The 13,579-nt window shown below is 38.4% G+C and overlaps 1 protein-coding gene across 1 annotated transcript in view; it reads right to left on the bottom strand.

Moving 5' to 3' along the window:
• Window positions 1-8,954, bottom strand: part of FAM13A (family with sequence similarity 13 member A) — a 417,828-nt gene extending 408,874 nt beyond the window's left edge. The window contains exon 1 of the mRNA XM_047855783.1: window positions 8,905-8,954. The gene's annotated coding sequence lies outside the window, so the exon portion shown is untranslated. The remainder of the gene's footprint in view (window positions 1-8,904) is intronic.
• Window positions 8,955-13,579: the final 4,625 nt, after the last annotated feature.

Here is a 13,579-nt window from a genome sequence, read left to right as displayed (position 1 = left end):
CATATAAGTCAGGGGTCAATCAGGGCACCATTAGGATACATCTGTAACCATCAGATATTTGTTACTGGAATTTGATTCTATGCAATTCTGGGAACTGGTAAAATAGCCTCTCTAAAGATGTCTTGGCATCTGATGCTGGAATTTAATTTTTTTTTTAATGTTTATTTATTTTTGAGACAGAGACAGAGCCTGAGCAGGGATGGGGCCAGAGAGCAAGAGGGAGACACAGAATATGAAGCAGGCTCCAGGCTCTGAGCTGTCAGCACAGAGCCTGATGTGGGGCTCAAACCCACAAACTGTGAGATCATGACCTGAGCTGAAGTCGGACACTCAAGGTACTGAGTCACCCAGGCGCCCCCCAGATGCTGGAATTTAAAGTCCACAGGGCAGGCAGTTGGGGAGAGAAGATGGATGGTAAGCAGGGGAGCCCCCAAACAAGCTAGACCCGGAAGCATGAGCTGGATCCCACAAGGAGAGTCAAACCTCTGTCAGTTCTGTGACCTTGAGGGTATGGATCTCCTACAGAAGTTGGGACCCTTTGTCATGTGGCTAAATACACACCAGGGTCAGGAACTGGAGGAGCTGAAGGAGGGTGGAGAGGAGGGTTTGCAGGCCTGGCCGCTGCTTCACACCAGTGGGGTGAGGATAAATGAGAATGTATGTGAGCTACAAAAATGACTGCCACTTCACTTTCACCATCCAAATCTCACAGAGTCTCTCTTGGGTCTCATCCCAACCAGAAACATACCAGGAGAGTTCTGGGAAATGTAGTTCAGCCTGGCCACGCCACCACATTGCAAAGCTACCACAGTTTCATTGCAGAATACAGGTTCTGTCATACCCAATGATCTTTTTTTTTTTTTTTTAGCTTTCTTTTTTTTTATTTAAAAAAAAAAATTTTTTTTTTCAACATTTATTTATTTTTGGGACAGAGAGAGACAGAGCATGAACGGGGGAGGGGCAGAGAGAGAGGGAGACACAGAATTGGAAACAGGCTCCAGGCTCTAAGCTGTCAGCACAGAGCCCAACGCGGGGCTCGAACTCACGGACCGCGAGATCGTGACCTGGCTGAAGTCGGATGCTTAACCGACTGCGCCACCCAGGCGCCCCTTTTTTAGCTTTCTAGAACCATGTGTTAAAACAAACAATGATTGCTTTAGGTATTTATGTAGAGACATACTCAAATGGAGTGGATTCTGGCTATTCCGCTTTAGAGTTTTAGCCAAGTGGGCAAAACCAAACAAGTATGACTTCTTAGAGAATTTTATCTTGGTGAAGATATGCCTATGTAATGTCAACTTTCACAGCCACATACACTTGGTTACTACCTTCCTGGGAGTTAAACCCAAGAATCAAATGTAGATTTTTTTCAGAAGTGTGCAAAAATTAACTAGGGAGGTAAAAATGATTAGATAAAATTCTTAAGTTTTTTGGCTGTGTAACCATGAGGCTGAGAAACTCCTCTATGAGTGAAAATGAGTAAGAACCACATAAATATATCTCACTAAACCCAAACTACACATATCCTCTACTCGTTTCTGCTTAGCAGGATTTGGAAACGCCTAGATACCCTAAAAGCAATACATGATAGGAAGTAGGAATTGAAAGAGACAGTGGTCTGAAATGGTTGTGATTTAAATTTCTTATTTTGCAAACTCTGCAGAATCATATAAACGTGTGAAACCATTGCCAAGCCTTTTTAGAATCACGAAAGTGAAGTATACAGAAACTGAAGCTTCTTTAGGTGTGTGTGGTAAATCTGCCTGTGGGCCGTGCTTAATTACGATTGACTGTGAGGTCCCTGAGATCACTGCCCACACTGCTTAGCTCAGTTGTGAGCACATTTTCAAGTCTTATTAAATGTATGTTGAGGAGAGAATAAAATGAAGGAGAGAGAGGGGAAGGGGGATGGGAGAGAGAGAAGGGGAATGGCAGGTGGGAAGAAAGAAGGAAGGAAGAGACCAAAGAAAAGAAAGAAAGGAAGGAAAGTAGGAGGAGAAAGTGAGGAAAGTGAAAGAGAGAAATGTACTGGGTAACTGAGTTAATCAAAGACAAATCTTAGGGGCACCTGGGTGGTTCAGTCTGTTAAGCGCCCGATTATTGATTTCAGCTCAGGTCATGATCTCATGGTTTGTGGTTTCAAGCCCTGCATCCTGCTTGGAATTCTCTGTCTCCCTCTCTGTCCTTCCCCCACTTGCTTTCCATCTCTCTCTCTCTCAAAAATAAATTAATAAACATTTTAAAAAAGGACAAAAACTTAGACTAGAATCCAGATAAATAAATAAAACTATACATGTATTTTGCAGGCTTAGACTTGGACATTTATGATTATAAAAATATTAGCAATATCTTTTATCATGTAAATGTTCATTACAACATAGTGTAGAAAAGTAATGTTGTGTTGCTAAAATTAGTGTTTTGTTCTTCAAAAATACCTTATTCAAAGAACATGTCCATGGATCTGTAGGGTCTTAGTGAAGATTTATTTTTGAAAATTTTGATGTGTACTACTTCTTTGTTTAGTGCTCAAATATAAACTACATTAGGGGTCAGGAGTGATCAGTTTTGAGTCTCTGGATCCCAAAGAGCCCATGGCTAGAATCAGGTGGTCCATGAACTTAGAGATGAAAAAATTAAAAAAATTTTTTTTTCAACGTTTATTTTATTTTTTGGGACAGAGAGAGACAGAGCATGAATGGGGGAGGGGCAGAGAGAGAGGGAGACACAGAATCGGAAACCAAGCCATCAGCCCAGAGCCTGACGCGGGGCTGGAACTCACTGACCACGAGATCGTGACCTGGCTGAAGTCGGACGCTTAACCGACTGCGCCACCCAGGCGCCCCAAGAGATGAAAAAATTTAACCATTTTCCACTAATTTCTAGCTGTAACTTACCATTTCTTTCACTTTACTTTCACTTTAAAATATTATATTAAAATATGTCCATAGTTTTCCAGAATCTCATGGACACAAAAAGCATTAAGAAACCTACATTTTGCAAGGACAAAATGTCTCCCTTCATTGCAGTACTTTTTTCTAATTAGTATTCTAGAGAAGCTGATGGAAACTAATGGTGCTTACAGGCATAGTACACAAGGTGGCAGCACATCATAGCTTATTTTTCCCAAATCAACTTGCCTCATTCTTGGCCATATCGGAGTGTTAAGTGGCAGCTCTAAGATAATTAGAATGTAATACATTTTTTAAAAATAGCTTTTGAGGGGCGCCTGGGTGGCTCAGCTGATTAAATGTACGACTTCGGCTCAAGTCATGATCTCGCGGTTCGTGGGTTTGAGCCCTGAGTGGGGCTCTGTGCTGATAGCTCAGAGCCTTGGAGTCTGCCTCTGATCTGTGTCTCCCTGTCTCTCTGCCCCTCCCCCACTCACATTCTAATAAGTGGCAGAGGTAGAATCTGAATCAAAGACCTCTCTAGAAGCTGTGCTCTAAATGGCTACTTTATACTGCTAGGAAGAAATGAGCGTGGCAAATGAAGGCAGGAAGAGAAAGAGGGAGGCAAAAATGATGTACAGGGTGAGCCCAGGGCTGGTCGTCAGAACCTGTTGTTTTTTTCTCAGGGAAGCTTTTCCTGACTCTGAGGGTTTACTCGTGAGAGATACATCTTGAAGCAGGGGGGGTCTCTGGGGCCCCAGCTCAGTTAGAACGCTTTGCTATGGAGATCTGCACAGGACTTTAAAACATGTTCTCAAGTTTTTCTTCCACCATTCTCACAGACAAAATTGCAAAAGCTTTTCAGGACCCCATAGGCCCCCAACCCTGAAGCTGGTTTTGGGTAGAAAGACAATCAAGTCAGCACCACCAGACTTGATGATAAATTCTGTGTGGTCCGGTACATGATACACTGCCACATATGGCATTCTATTTGTTGAAAATATGGATAGGCATGTTTAATATAACAAAGCAAAATTCTATGTACACTTATAGGCATGAATAAAATGGTATTTAAAAGCATTTATCTAGCATTGCTCCATATTGAATACATAGAGGATGAATCTGCAAATTGCTCATGTTATTAATTCTACCTATAAGGTGGAAGATAAACTTGATGATGATTAGGTTTCCAATACTTAATTTGCTAAGGGAAACATCTGGAATATGACTAGGACTCCTCCTGGCCAGAGCAGCTGCTGCTGTCTTCACATAAGCAAGAAGGTATTGAAAATTCTTTAGCACTCTGTCAGGCTGGCTGGAGAAGAGACGACTCACTGAGCAAATTAGCCTCCACCTCCCCAAGGGCCCTTCAGCCCCAGAGCACGTAGAAGAGAAGCAAGATAATTTTCATACTCAGTGAGATGTGTGAGGAAGGTCTGAGAATTGAGAGCCACTACTTACAGAATGGAAAGACAACAAAGAGGGAAAATAATGACAACTAATAATTGTCCAGAAGGTCCCTATTTTTAGGGAGAGAAGGGATGCTGTTGTAAGACTGCAGGGTCACCTGACAGTATGGCAGGGTTTCAGTGGATCACCAGCCTGAGTCAAAAGGAAGAGCAAACTGGGCACAGTGTGGAAAGTGAGAAGACCATGAACTGACTTATAAGAGAATGGTTTCCTTGGGTCACACCAACCTCAGATGCCTCAGTAGCTAATGCAGTGCAGACAGCATCCCAAGATGAGGTCAGACAAGTGCAGCCCAAAGAAAGTTAATAAAGATGAGAGGCCAATGCGCAGATCAGATGTGTGCCCTACCACCATTTGAAGTCATCATGTAAACATCTTTCTGGATCTAGACGCCATTCTGGGAAAAATGAGGGAGGGGAGGACATGTAGAGGGGCTGCTGTCCAGAAATGATGTTTGGAGCTTGAATGGACAGACTGCATTCTCAAGAACTAGGAGGTAGCCAAGAGGTGATTACATTGCTTTTATTTGGCTAAGTGTTGATGTTCTCATTTCCCACATCCCCTCCTCATGCCCATTCGAGTGAAATAAGGAACGTGTGGACAAACTGAACTTCATTATAGATCAAAGAAATTTCTTCCCTAGCGACTTGTGACTATAAACAATAAAGCTGCTACATGTCCAAAACACAAGTTGCCTGCCTACCAAGAATTTGGTGTGCTACACATTAGCATCATGTATAAGTGCTGCAACATTTCTCTGTTGTTATAAATTCCCTCTGCTGTTCACAATACACAATACTGACATAGATTCCGGTAAGAGGAAAAGGAGTATGAAAATAGTCATGTCAAAGTCAGCATTTGAAAAGATATCAGTATACTTACATTATGTTTAATCTATTCATACAGTCATCTATTGCTATGTAACAAATCACTCAGAACTAAGTGGGTTTGAGTCTAGTTTGGTAAATATTAGGATACGTGGGTGCCAGTCCCTCTTTGCTGCTAACTGCCCATGATCCTATATAAGGATGCTCATGACCAAGCTTTTCTTATTGTCATTACTTGGACCACAGAATCCTTAACTGGGTAGCCCTGAAAGAGTCAAGAATCACACCTATTCATGCAATTTATTATCAACCTACAGATGGCACTTTTGTATAAGCAGAAGTTCAACATGCATATAGAAGCTCAATTTCCAAACTTATGCCAGAGACAAGCATATCAGAAAATTAAGTCCTCACACATTTATTTATTTATTTATTTATTTATTTATTTATTTATTTTTAATTTTTTTTTTTAACATTTATTTATTTTTGAGAGACAGAGAGAGGCAGAGTATGAGCAGGGGAAGGGCAGAGAGAGAGAGGGAGTCACAGAATTCGAAGCAGGCTGCAGGCTCTGAGCTGTCAGCATAGAGCCCCATGCAGGCCAGAACCCACAAACTGTGAGATCATGACCTGAGCTGAAGTCGGATGCTCAACTGGCTGAGCCACCCAGACACCCCAGTCCTCACACATTTAAATAGCACACCATTGTCGTGACTATAGCAAAGTAAAAGGAAGGAAGTAGCCTCATGTAAGGATTTTCTAAGTGAATTCTTATCTAGTCATATAATCCACCCACTGAGACAACATAAAAAAGATCCTTTACACTTAGGCATACCCTCAACTTACCAAATATTTAGAAAAGTCCATCTTGTGAAATACCAAATTTCTATCCAAGGGAAAGAGAATCATTTCTACTATCCTTCCCCCCTCCCACTCCCTTTCCTTTCTTCCTATTTATGTCTAGAGTCGTTTTCATAACAAATACTCATATCTTCTCCTTAATTGATTGTTTTGAATAGTTCATTAGTAGATCATGTCTGGAGAGTTGTTTTAATTTCCAGTGACCCTATTATATCCTCATACATTATCCCATCTCTAAAGTAGTATCATATGACTCAGGGTATGTAGTTGGAGGTATCCTGGAAGGATTGTTAGCAAGGAAAGTGTGCCCAGAGTTAACTACTTCAACTTGAACACAACAAGTAAACCTGATGTGCATCATGGATGCAATGCTGCATATAAAGGACATTATTAAACAATGTATCATTTAACCCTGGGCTTCTGTGTTACTTGGAGGGGTGGGGTACCTTATCCGGCACATTTTAGAGTTTTAGGTGTTAAGCCCAATTGATTGTAAGAACTCCAAAGTTAGGCTGAATGTTTCAAAGCCGAATGTTATGTGGATCTGTCTTCCTAGTGTGGGCCGCCCATGCCTTGGGTGCCTGGTGTGGGGTTTGCTCCTGTCCCCTCTCTGCATTCATGGTGTCCCACAGACAGTCTCTTGGGGCAGTTTGGCTTGACTATGTCTCTGCCCTTCCTACCCTCTTCAAAGTGGCCTCTTCTCTGCATTTAGCTGTGGAGAGTCTGTTCTGCCTGTCTTTGGGTCATTTTCTGGTTTATTTACACTGATGTGGGTGTTATCTGGTTGTATCTGTGGGAGGAGGTGAGCCTAGGATCTTCCTACCCCACCATTTTCCTATAGCCCTACATGTTTCTGGCACATTTAAAAAAATTTTAAAAATATATATTTTTTCTAATGTTTATTTATTTTTGAGAGAGAAAGACAGAGTGTGTGAGTGAGAGAGGGGCAGAGATAGAGGGAGACACAGAATCTGAAGCAGGCTCCAGGCTCTGAGCTGTCAGCATAGAGGCTGACACGGGGCTTGAACTCACAGACCGGAGATCATGACCTGACCCGAAGTCGGATGTTTAATCAACTGCGCCACCCAGGCGCCCATAAAAATTTTTTTTAAAATATTTATTTTTGAGAGAGAGACACACACACACACACAGGCTGAGTGGGAAAGGGGCAGAGAGAGACGGAGACACAGAAACTGAAGCAGGCTCCAGGCTCTGAGCTGTCAGCACAGAGCCCAACACGGGCTTGAACTCACAAACCACGAGATCATGACCTGAGTCAAAGTCAGATGCTTAACCAACTGAGTCACCCAGGTGCCCCATGTTTCTGGCACACTTTAAAGAAAACTTCATAGGTAGTCCTTCCTCTCTACTGCCTTGAATTTTGCTGATCCACTTAACAGATCATAGTTTTAAAAAGTCTATATTTCACTTTCGTACAGTATTTTTTTCTTGTTGATTCATCATTTTCAGGCACAGATTATTTCCTTTGTACATTATTCATTCATCCACTCACGAAACACAGAATGAAGACCTAATACCTATGCAGAATGATGACCTAATACCTATGCAGAATGATATTAGCTACTGGTGCAGGGTCAGGGCTTCAAAGATTAATTTAGCATAATTCTCTTCCCTCACAGGTTCATAACAAGGACGGCCCATTTGTGCCAAGAGTGCCACCTTTGCCTTAACCCTTCATGCTCACGGCAACACTGGACCATCGGGTTCCTTCCAATGACTTCAAAATCCTTTTTAATATACCACTCACAGCAACTACTCCCAAAAAAGAGTTTTGCAAGGGATAAGATTGAAACATTCAGATATTTATCATCTGATAGTGCTACAAGCACCACCCTGTCTTTGACACAGCCCTCATCTTCAGAGACCCTGTGACTCAATGGGAGAGTAATGGTTCCTACCCTTGAAGGGTGGGGGTTCTCAGTAAGATGAAATACTGGATGCTCACATGTAAAGGAAGGCTTAAGAACACTGAGAGAGAGAGACAAACAAATATAAATGGGTAAAATGCTATATTCATCTCATACTTGAGAGGTAAGAAAGGAAATTAATAACTGAAGTCTGCCTAGAATGCCCCAGCACTCTACTAGATTATTTATATATAGTATGTCACTTCATCCTTGCAATGACTGTGTGAGGTTGGTGTTAATATCCCTTAACAGTTTAGATAGCTTACTGATGTTGCACATTGGACAAGAGATGGGGGTCAGATTTCAGACCCAGGTTCAGGTAACTCCCAAAGCCTCTCTTCTTTGGGTGGCATTGAGTGGTCACATCAGTCAGATAAACTTTTTGGTTTTAAAATGGGAGAAATCCAGATAGTTTGGAAAAACAAAGTGTGGATAAAGCACAACTACATTTGCTTAAGTATTGGAGAAGCAAAGTCTCAGCGTCAACGCTTTTCCAGCTATGTCTTCCACAAAGAAATGGGTATCCAAGGTTGATCCCAGATTCTACTGGCTTCTTACCAGCTCAGATTTACAATACGAATTATTGCAGCTCTAAAATATTTGATTTGCAATAAATCCAGTCTTTGACTAAAAAGTGGCACAATTTATACTTCCCATATGCTAAAATCTTAAAAGGCAGGGTAGTTTAATGAAGGGGAAATCTAGTGATAATGAAATCAGGTAAAATCTTCCTTAACCACTTGACAACTAAGAGACTTTAAATAAATCATTTAATATGTTGGAAAAGAAGAATATATAGTACCTGGCTTTTCTTCCCACCTATAAATACATTTTCTTGTTTCTTCATTGTTTGAAACTGGGGAAGGAGGAAGTTAGAGTTGACACCTAAGGGACAGGAAAGAAAATCCAAACATTGATTAATTTACTTACTCATTTGACAGACATTTATAGAGCTCTAATAATGTGCCAGCCACTGTGTTATCCGCTTTCACATGTTATTTCATTTGATTCTTTTAGGAAGGCCATGGGAAATGATTTTTATCCTCATGTTATATGAAAAAGCAGAAGATCCAGAATGAAGATGGAATAGAAAAAGTATTGGACTAGGAATCAGAAAACTTGGGTTCTAAATCCCTTTGTTACTAATTAACTGTGGAACTTGAGAAGAACTTTACATTCTCTGTGACTAATTTTCTCTTGTAGCGAAAAAGAAACCAGACACAACCCTAAAAGCAACGTAGGTCCCTTTCTACTCTTGAATTGTGAACTCAACACCTGTATTTGCCACTTGCTTTGGCTTTTTCCCTTTACATTTAATTCACTTTTCCCCCCCTATTTTATTTTACTATTATCATTGCTACTAAATTTATCTAAGCCAAGTTTTTAACTAGAGGTAAGAAATCTAGGGAATTTGAGTCAGAAAGAGTTTCATTAGCTTTGGACCAGAGTGCAAACTTTTACAGGCAGGTATGTGCCTCATGTTTAGCTTCAGATATTCCTGTAACATGATGTTCTTGTTGTTGATGCTAAACTTAGGGGAAACTATGCCTCATGGAAAATTCCAAATTAGTGTTAGCTTAGGAAACTTTTTTTTATCAGATACATTATTGGATTGAAAATAGGAAACACACGGAGAACCATTAACAGTATTTCAGAAACTGGTACCGAGAATAGCTTGTGTGTGTGTGGTGTGTGTGTGTGTGTGTGTGTGTGTGTGTGTGTGTGTGTGTGATATGTATATACAGTATATATATTTAATTAATATGTAATTTATTTAATATATAATTATAAAAATTTTATTAAGATATTGTTCACATACCTTAAAATAACTCTTTAAAAATGCACCACTCAGTGTTTTTAGTATATTCATAGATTTGTGCAACCATCACCACTACTTAATTTTAGAACATTTACATTATCACCCCCAAAACCGCACACTATTTAGCAATCACTCTTTCCTTTACCCTGCTAGCCCCTGGAAACCACTAACTATTCTCTGTCTCTATGGATTTGCCTATAGTGAAATAATACATTATGTGGTTTCAAACTGGCATAATGTTCACTTAGCATAATGTTTTCAAGGTCCACTCATATTGTGGATCAGTGTCTTTCTTTCTTTCTTTCTTTCTTTCTTTCTTTCTTTCTTTCTTTCTCTACAAGTTGTTTTATTTATTTATTTATTTATTTATTTATTTATTTAACTACATTGTTTTTTTATGGTTGAATGATATTCCATTGTATTTATCCATTCATCTCTTGATGGACATTTGGGTAGCTTTTATTTTCTGGATATCATTAAAAAATGCTACTCTGAATAATTGTGTACAGATTTTGTATTTTGTATGGACGTACATTTAAATTATCTTGCATATATACCTAACAGTAGAACTGCTGGGTCATACAGTAATCCTATGTTTAACACTGTTAAACTCTTCCAAAATGGCTGTGCCATTTTATAATCTCACCAAGTGTGAGTTCCAATTTCTTTTTATCCTTACCAAGACTCACTATTGTTTATCTTTATTTTAGCCACCTTAGTGAATGGGAAATGGTATCTCATTGCGGTTTTGATTTGCATTTCCCCAAAGGCTAATGCTGTTAATCCTCTTTTGATGTGCTCATTGGCCATTTTATATCTTCTCTGGAGATGTCTATTCCTTTTTTTTTTTTTTTTTTCTTAGCCCATTTTCTGATTTGATTATTTGTCTTTTCAATATTGAGTTGTAAGTGTTCTTTATGTATTCCAGATTCAAGTACCTTATTTGACATATGTTTTAGAAATATTTTCTCCCATTCTTTGGATTATCTTTTCACTTTCTTGATTATGTCCTTTTTATTTAATATTTAAACAAATACTTTGGAAGAGAGAATAAAGGAAAAATGCCAAATTTCAAATGATATTAAAAGTTATAAACAGTGAAATATAAAAGAATGGAAGATGTAGAAGTAGGTAGCAAATCACCACACCAAAGTCAATACTTATAAAATGTATCCAGGGAAAGAAGCTCAAATAAAAAGTTAAAATAATAGCTATTAGTTTTTGAAGAACCAGGACTATATCCTACTAAATTTTACATTCAGGGACGGTTGCTGCTGGTGTCCACTTCATGGTCCAAATTAATATTTTGGCTCCTTAAAAGACCAGGATGTTTCAGTAAGAAAGACAAAGGCAAAGGAAAATATGATCACACATATGAAACCATGAAAAAGGAGATAGTGGAAAATCTTTACTTTTTTGAAAAATTCTAGAATGTAGAAATTTGGAGTTCCTTAATGGTGAAGAAGATAGCTTAAATACAGATAAAATAAATTATATATATATTATATATATGTATATAATATATATATATATATATATATATATGATAAAACTTATTACCACCAAATCTTATAAATAGTAGAAATAAGATGTATTATAAAAAAGATTTTTGGAAAGATTTATACAGACTCGATGATAAGAGTTTTAATAGGTTGTAAAACCTCCAGTCTCTGAGGAGAGTTTCATAAAACAGAGGCACTGTAGTTTATCATAAATATCTTTTGGAACTACTGTTACAGGCAAAATTAAAGGCCAGATGGAATACTGATGATCCAATTCCACTAGGCACTTCTTATGTTCTAATAAATAAGTAAAGTATGTACTTAATTCATTTCAGGTTAGAGGTTCTTCCCTATTTTTCTTTAAATAGCTACTGACCTTTATTCTAGTTAACTTTTCTGGTTCCTTGTGAGAAAGAAAGCTAAGGAAAAAGAGTAGTAAGTTTGGTTGATACAGCCAAAAATTTTAAAATCTCATCTTAGTCTAATGAAAGACATTATTTATGAATTGATTAATTGAATTTCTGGGTTTTAAGATAATATTGTAAACCATATTTTCTTTTGTATTTTTTATTTTGACACTCTCCCAGCCTCCACGTAGGAAGGTCAACTAATTATTAGAAAATGAATTTGTAAAATGACCTTGAAAAGGCTACCGAGTTTGGAACCTGAAGATTTGTGTTTGACGTTCTTTAACATCACTGTGTACTCTGTAATATGACTTTGGCCCAGTGATTTTGTTTCTACATTGTTTCAACCGGGGATGAAAAAAATTACCTCAAAGGGAGACTGTTTTGAGAAGGCAATGGGCTAATGTATATAATGGTGAATTGTGACCTGTAAAGTTACTCATGTGTTAATTGCACATATTTATGATCAATAACATTACAGAAAAACACCTGTCCCCTTCTTCCTCTATATCTTAGACTTTGAGGGGGCAATAATCTACTAAAAGTCTCTTCAGGATGCTGAAACTTTTTCCTTAGGGGATCTTTACTGAGATCTAGACAAAGGTAGATCCAGGCAGAGAGTGTTACTCAATCCATTTAAGTTGCACATCAAAGCAGATTATTCACCTCTATCTGCATGATTCCTGTATCTATCTCTCCACTGGTTCCAATAACCCAATAACAACATTAATTCACACTAATTTTTTATATATATATTTATTTTTGAGAGAGAGAGAGAGAGAGAAACAGAGAGAGACAGAATGTGAAGGGGGAGGGACAGAGAGAGAGAACCTGAAGCAGGCTCCAGGCTCTGAGCTGTCAGCACAGAGCCTGATTGGGGTGGAGGGGTGGGAAGGGTGTGCTCAAACTCAAGAGCAGTGAGATCATGACCTGAGCTGAAGTTGGAGCTTAACCAGCTGAGCCACCCGGGTGCCCCTAATTCACACTACATTAATCACAAATTTAAAATGCATTTAATTTAACTTACTAAATATCTATTGCTAAGGATGTATTATAATGAGTAAAGTTCTGGAATGATTAAGACATTTATCTATTTATCTATCTATTTATTTATCTCCATGCCCACCATGGAGTCCAGTGCAGAGCTTGCTTGAACTCATGACCCTGAGATCAAGACCTGAGCTGAGATCGAGAGTTGGTAGCTTAACCAATTTAGCTCCTATACTATATTAAAAGATTTATAATTACATGATTATTATAGATTGAGTTATGATACAAAAAATTTATACTGATAAAACAGATTTGAGAACAAGTCTTTATATATTCTCTGTGGGGCTACCAAAAGTGATTTTTGTGGGGCTCAAAATTAAGATTGAAATTGGTTTTTAAAAATTAATTTTTTTTGTTTAGCTATGCATAGAGAGGCCCTATCCTAAGAGATGATCTCTACATTATTGAAACATTTGGAGATAAATAGTCCTGTTTAAGGAAACCTTAAGACTGCACCAGGACACAGACCTATATATATAAAAACGAACATTATAAAAAGGGACAAACCAAACCTCAAACCTAATAGAGCAATTTATAACCAAGCATCCACAGAATTGTGTTAACATTTTGTTCATGTTCAGGAAGAAATGAGTTACAGCTTAAAAATATGCTAGTAGTTTACCAGTGCTATTCAAGAGGCAGTATTCTTGACCAGTGGACATATGCCTTGGGCTCCTTTACAAGACTAACTCTTGTAGTAAATATCAATGCTTCAGACTTCTAGATTAACAATAAGTACTCAGCAAGTGTATATAGCATAGAATCAATCTACTATCAGTTCTCAAATTTGAATTTTTTGGTCCTGTAAAGCCAAAGGCCACATCTAG

Source organism: Prionailurus viverrinus, chromosome B1 (genome assembly GCF_022837055.1).
Source record: "Prionailurus viverrinus isolate Anna chromosome B1, UM_Priviv_1.0, whole genome shotgun sequence".
Classification (NCBI taxonomy): domain Eukaryota; kingdom Metazoa; phylum Chordata; class Mammalia; order Carnivora; family Felidae; genus Prionailurus; species Prionailurus viverrinus.
Note: the sequence above shows the minus strand (reverse complement) of the source record. Positions and strands in the feature narration are given on the sequence as shown.